The sequence below is a fragment of the Achroia grisella genome, unplaced genomic scaffold (genome assembly GCF_030625045.1).
Source record: "Achroia grisella isolate CSIRO2021 unplaced genomic scaffold, CSIRO_AGI_Agris_v1 utg1090, whole genome shotgun sequence".
In the NCBI taxonomy this organism is placed as follows: Eukaryota; Metazoa; Arthropoda; class Insecta; order Lepidoptera; family Pyralidae; genus Achroia; species Achroia grisella.
Genome location: NW_026712574.1, coordinates 1,062,517 through 1,069,263, shown reverse-complemented (window position 1 = coordinate 1,069,263; position 6,747 = coordinate 1,062,517). Strand labels below are relative to the sequence as shown.

At 29.1% G+C, this 6,747-nt stretch overlaps 1 pseudogene; it reads left to right on the top strand.

The window, feature by feature from the left end:
• Positions 1-3,620: 3,620 nt before the first annotated feature.
• The window catches only part of LOC131848547 (uncharacterized), a 28,199-nt pseudogene continuing 25,072 nt past the window's right edge, over positions 3,621-6,747 (top strand).

The following is a 6,747-nucleotide window of genomic DNA, read 5'->3' as shown; positions in this document are numbered from 1 at the left end:
AGTAAAAAAATATGTTTATTATTAATTTTCTTGTTTCCTTGTTATATTAATATTACAATTTTTTCATTAAAGTACGTAACATATTTGTCATTACTAATTTATATGCGAAAAATGTCGGTGTGTTTATTTATTTTTTATCTTTTCAACAACTAAACGAAATCGCTTTTTACAATATACAAATAAATAAACATCGAATAATTTATCTTTTTACATTTATTGAATTTAATTATTTAGAATAATGTAATTTTTTTATGGATGGTAATGGAATGGTGCACCTGCTAAGGTTTACACTGGGGTACCAGTAGGTTGATTAGATGAATACGAGGTCAGGTCTGTTCACTCACCCTGGAAAATAAATCGGGAATATATCACTATGACTTCCAGTGATAAGAGTGTGCACAACCTAACGATACATATAATATTGAGGGTTCAACATTGGATTATTCCGGAATGGCAATTCATATGAGTACCATAATTTACTGTCAGAAACACACTTAATGTCAGAAGGCTCTTCACTTGCAATTTTTCATCTTTAAGAACAAACAGATTTCTTAATTCATTTGATAATTACTCCATCTAGCTACTATCATGGTTATCTTTTCATATTTTTAAAGCATTTAGTTTCTATACTGATAGAAAGTAAGGGGACAACCAAATAAAATATATGGATTGTGTGAAATATGTTAGGTGTAAAATGAGAGTATACTCTGGTATGATGGCCGATAGAGATTAGTGGTAAAGGATGACATACTTAGCCAACCCAATAATGGGATAAAGGCAATTCATGTTGATGATGTATTTATTTATATCAATATTTTGTTTCTTACAAAATATTATTATTTGGTTATTATTTCCCCTATATCCCTACCATATCCACCTATAAAAAACTATGAGCTTTAGACTTGAGAGGTGGTGAGCACAGGAGTAATAATAAGTAAGTAAATAATATTTTAGATTTATATCACAATATATATAAAAGGGCAAAATTTTTTTAAACAAAATTATCAACAAATAGTAATAATAATGGTAGACAGTCTTATTTAGTTTTGTCGCTTAACTTATATGAACATATATGAATTTTCATACTATGGTATTTAATTGTAGCTTTATATTTTATTATCCAAAAGTTTAGTCAAAAAATTATATGAGTATAATGTTACTTACATTATGCTCCTTATAATTTTTGTAATTGAAAACCTTTGGTTTGTCTCCTGAGCAGTCAAAACACTGAGTTACTGCCTTTTTGCATCACTTTGGTAGACATATAAACAAATTGGAGGGAACTAGGTTATAAATGAAGCTTTTACATATTTGTATTTGATTTTTTTTATATTTATAATTTGCTCTTTTAAAGAATACCATGTAAAATGTTTATATGTATCTGTCGATATAAGCAAAGTCAATTTTATGTATTTATTTATAATACTGTTATTGTACCGATATTGAAAGTAGATACATTGAGAAATAAAAATAAAAAAAGAAGCAAGTACAGAACTGAAAACCAACACAATCTCTTCCAGACAAATCATAGAGCAGTGATAGCTAAGAATAAAGTAGGCGGTACATGACTGAAAAAAAGTTAAAAGTATTAATCTTCCAGACAACCATAGAGAAAGAGAGTATTGCTAAGAATAAAGTAGGCGGTACATGACTGAAAAAAAGTTTAAAAAAGCATTAAACAATATATGCTGTAAAAAATCAAAATTTAGCATAAGGTACAATCTATCTATGTAACTACTTCGTTATTTTCGTCAAAGATTATAGAGTGTAAAATAGCATTCCACTTTGTATTTAAGTTTTCCTCTTCACACCACATAATAAGCATAACAGTATTATGCATGAGTTACTTCAGTTATATACATATGCTACATAAACAATAGAATTCCTGAATTTGTTACTGCTGAGCGTCGTGCTTAATAGTTCGCGATTCAGAACGGTCATGTTGGTTCGTAGCTCTTCTGTCTATTAGTTCGTTTGCAACCGACCAGTCGGGAAAGATTGGCCGACTTGTAAGGCCTGAGTTCTTGAGGCTGCGAATTAAGATGTAATCTCATTATTTAGGCAACAACATGTAGTAATGTTTTTTAGCTTCACAAATAGTACGAGCCAATAATGTTCACGTTGTTTAAAGCCATGATTCAACATTAAAGAAAATACGAGCTGAGTTTCTTGTCAGTTCTTCTCATTTCGAAATCATTCCGAACTGGTTTTGCAGATTTGACATATCATAAGAGTCTGTAATAGACCTACATGAATAAAGATATTTTGAATTTGAATTTGATGACATAGGCCTTACAAGTCTGTGTCTTGGCCGACCTGTAAATATGTGTACTTAAATTGTTTAGGCTGTGAATAAAAATATGGTCTTATTATTTAGGCAACAAATGTGTAGTCATGTTTTTAGCTCAAAATAGCCTTGTTTTAATAAATAGAGTGTGGTTAAGTTTTTTCAATTGTTTGTGACGCCCTGAAAGGCATGGCAATATGACACAACATACCTATATTATATATATATATATATTTATATACAACAGGACCTCGTAATATTATAATTCAAATGTCAAAAATGTCTCCTATACACTATATAATAATGGAAGAACAGAATCTTAAAAAAGATTTTAACCTATTTTAACAATTCTGCTTGTGTTTGCAAGTTGGTACTTCTATCTTCATTGTCTGTTATATACATTTGATCAATATCTGGGAATGTTTTTGAGTATTTGTGTTGTAGAAATATGTAGTAAAACTGTTTATGACTGGAAAAATGTATTTAATGGTAAAATGGCAGATAGTGAAGTGACATAATACATAATTTTGTTTTTATAGTTTTGATTACAGAATACAAGAAAACTTTAAATATATTAATATCAAAAGAGTTTTCTCAATTTGATATCCATAATCCATAATAGGATTGGAGTATTTTTACGTAGCCTCAATGTTGTATTATTTTTTGGTACGCTATATTTTTTCATGAAACGAACTAAACTCAAAGATGATTGTTGTCTGTGCACTAGTTCACGTAGTTCGACTCACTTCCGAACTATTCAGTTAGTTAACTATACAGGACTAGTGATTATTATTAAATGCGAAATGTTTTTGTACAAAAGTTTTCTTCAACTTGGTTTCAAATAGGAGCAGTCTCAATTTGTAATTTTTTTATCTAAATAATGGATTATTATTTTCTCTGATACTATGATATTTTATTTTAACTGTTATTCAGTCCCGCACTTGTCTTGTAAAGTACAGTAGTACTTATTGAACATCAACTTTTTGTATAAATATTTTTGCCCTGCGTCCAGTTCAGTATGCAGATTCAATTGAGGAAAACTGGCAAGAAACTCAATTGGTTTTTATTTTTTTTTATTTTTATATTGTACATTAATATAGGTGTCGTTGTCTAACATTGAATGTCAATTCAAAATCGGTTCAACCATTTCAGAGATTAGCCGGAACAAACAAACAGACAAAAAAATTAAAAAAAAATGTTATTTTGGCGTATTGTACCGTATTTATATTCATATGCATGTAGTAAAAACGGTTATTTCACTATTACCAACAGACACTCCAATTTTATTTATATGTATAGATTGCATGCAATATTTATTGGTTTCAGTTTCCGGATGGGGGCAAGAAGTAAGCGATGGTACAGGTCGCGAAGAAATCAGGTCTTCATCATCATTTGTATAGTGGGGCTGATTGTGTACGTTAGCTTGCACAATGACCTTCCAAGGAAGCCGATCTTGACATCACCAGAAGGTATCACCCAGACCGCAATGGTTTTGCTACTTTATTTTAAATTGATTTGTTTTATTTGATTTGATTTGTATTGATTAGATTTGATTTGATTTAATATAATTTAATTTAAATAAAAATGAAAAATATTGTTCATGATAACGGTTTTTCATAAAAATAAGAACATAAGACACGTGATACTCAATAGCGTCATTATTAGAACGATGTACAGTAAAATTATAATAATTAATTAATATTCAAAATAAACATTCATTTATACCGTACATGTCTTCATATGCATTTAGTGAATAGCTGTTAATTTGAAATTACAAAAAGACATTCGTCCCATCGAATTCAAACGGGGATCGAAATTACGACGGCCCGAGCCGTGGTTAAAATCCCTAGCGGAGCCCCTCAGACTGCGTCGTATCCGTCAGGCGGGAGTTGGCCTTCAGCCGCTCCATAAGTCCTACTCTTGGTTTGGAGTGCCATCTGCACTGCCCCCTATTGTCCGGTGAAGCTGTAAAGGCTAGCTGTGGCCAACAGCATTAGAGTAGTCCGAAAGAAATCTATTTTATTTATTCGTATTAGGGTGTTAATTCAATTTGACCCATGAGCTTATCATGCACTTGATGAGTGGATATATTCAATTTATAAAAATATTGATAATGCATACATCTCTATTTTTTATTCTACATTGAAATTTACCGCTAGCTTATCATTTGCCAGATGGCCCTATGAATACCACATGCCCATATGTGTTCATTACTGCTGAAGTAATGTTTGAACATCCCAAAAACAGTTTTATGAATATTTCCTAGCCCTTATAAACGTATTACTTTAACATTTTTTTGTAAATATTGAAAAAACACTAATATCGAAATTTTTTATTTAAATTATAAAATTATTTTCGTTTAAAACATGTTTTTAGAAATTATATCTTTAAAAAAGCAGAACAATAAATTAAAATAAAATCAGCGATAATAGAAAGATATTTTTTAAATATATATACAATATATATATATATTTTTTTTTTATTAAAAGCCGATTTTCTCATTGACATTGTTTATCATGTGCATGATTCTGTTGTTGTTTTGATAAATAAATAGATGTTGTTTGTTTTTTTTGTTGTTGAATAGAAAAAAAATGGAATTCGAATTATTTATAAGAATATTGCAGGCATGTTAAAAATGATTTTTATTTTTTTAATTAAAATTTTGGAGACAAAGAACAAGATGCAAAGGGACGTTCAAATATACTGTATGTAAATCGTATATTATATTATAATATAATATAATTAATAAATAAAATTAATACCCTTGTGTTTGAAATGTGTATAGAACAAGTATTTAATAAAGGAAACAAACAAACCGACAAATTCGAATTCCAGTTTTTTGTACATTATCTATCAACTCTTACATTAAATTAGAAGTAGAAATAGATTACATATATTCAAGTAAAATTATTATAAGCACTTTTGTGTAGTCATATACTTTTTTTGAGAATTACCGCTTTTTATGCTTTTTATTGGTGGTGGGCACCAACATTACTAATTGAACAGTTTTCCTTTAATATATAACTAAAATAACGTAGTTATTCGAAACATAGTTTTTTTAATAGATAAATGAACTAATTGTGAATTGTTTTACAATAATTGTACTACTATAATAATTCTAAATAAAAGGTTAGATATTTAGAATATATAATAAACTAGCTGTCCATCCGACTACGCATGGTGTATATGTTATATAAACCTATTTCCGTAATCACTCTATCTATTGCTAAAAACTGCATTAAAATCCGTTGTGTAGTTTAAAACATCTAACAGATAGCGGAAGCGACTTCATTTTATATTAAGTAAAGATTTTTTTACTGAAAAACAATGCGCCTATAATAAAATATTGCCCGAAAAAAAAAAAGAAAAACATAACAGAAATAACATTTATTATTTAAAAATTTTAACATTGAAAAAATGTTTTTCTCTAACGTTTTCCTTTTTCCTTTGTTTTTCAGTAACATTTATGTTTTATTCATTTTAACCAATAATCAATGTTTTTTCTCTAAACTTTATTGGTTATAGTCTAATCATATATTTTCTAAATTAAATAACTTATTCGATTAACGCAAGGTATTTTACACTGTTTTTTTTGCATTGTATTGTAACTCTGTCAGCAAAGCAAAGCTTGGGAATGTTAGTCTTCGTAGAATTGTTGGACAACACATCTCTAATATTTTAAGAACCGACCAAACTGAACAGGTAATGGATTCATATTCTGGTATTGAAGGGTGTCCTGAGTAACAATGATTAAAATAAATAAAAATATAGCTTCTATATAGGTGGCTTATGAAAGGTATTTTATAGGGGCTGATTTATCAATTATCAAATAAAAAACCAAATTAAAATATCTTTATTCATGTAAGTCTATTACAGACGTTTGATATGTTAAATCTACCGTCAGTTCAAAGTGCTATCGAGGTGAGAAGAACTGACAAGAAACTCAGCTGGTCCTCTTGCTTGATTACAATCAAGATTATAAAACTAGCTGAATTGTCTATCTCTGTCTGGAATTGATTGATTTTTTTTTATGAAAATAATTAAAATTTCTTAAATAAAATTAGCTTGACTTACATCTTATATCATTAACTATCTGCGAGTGAAAGTCCCATCAAAATTGGTTTCAGAGATTAACAAGAACAAACAGTCATACATTTTTCGATGTAGGTAAGTACTGTATATACTTTCATATGCATTTAGTGAAAAGCTGTTAATTTAAAATTACCAACAAACACTTCTTATTATTTTTTAAGATTATTATAGATTGGTTTTTTATAATTCAGGACACCCCAGGAATGAGTGGATTGCAAATGCATAATTGTAAATATACAGCTTAAATTACTTTATTATCGGATTTTACCAGACTTTTTACGGTGGTTGTCATGATGGGTTAACTGATGAGACTTCATCCTCATCTTACTATCTGGTGTCCTGCCAGCAAGATGGTGGTGGCAAAATCC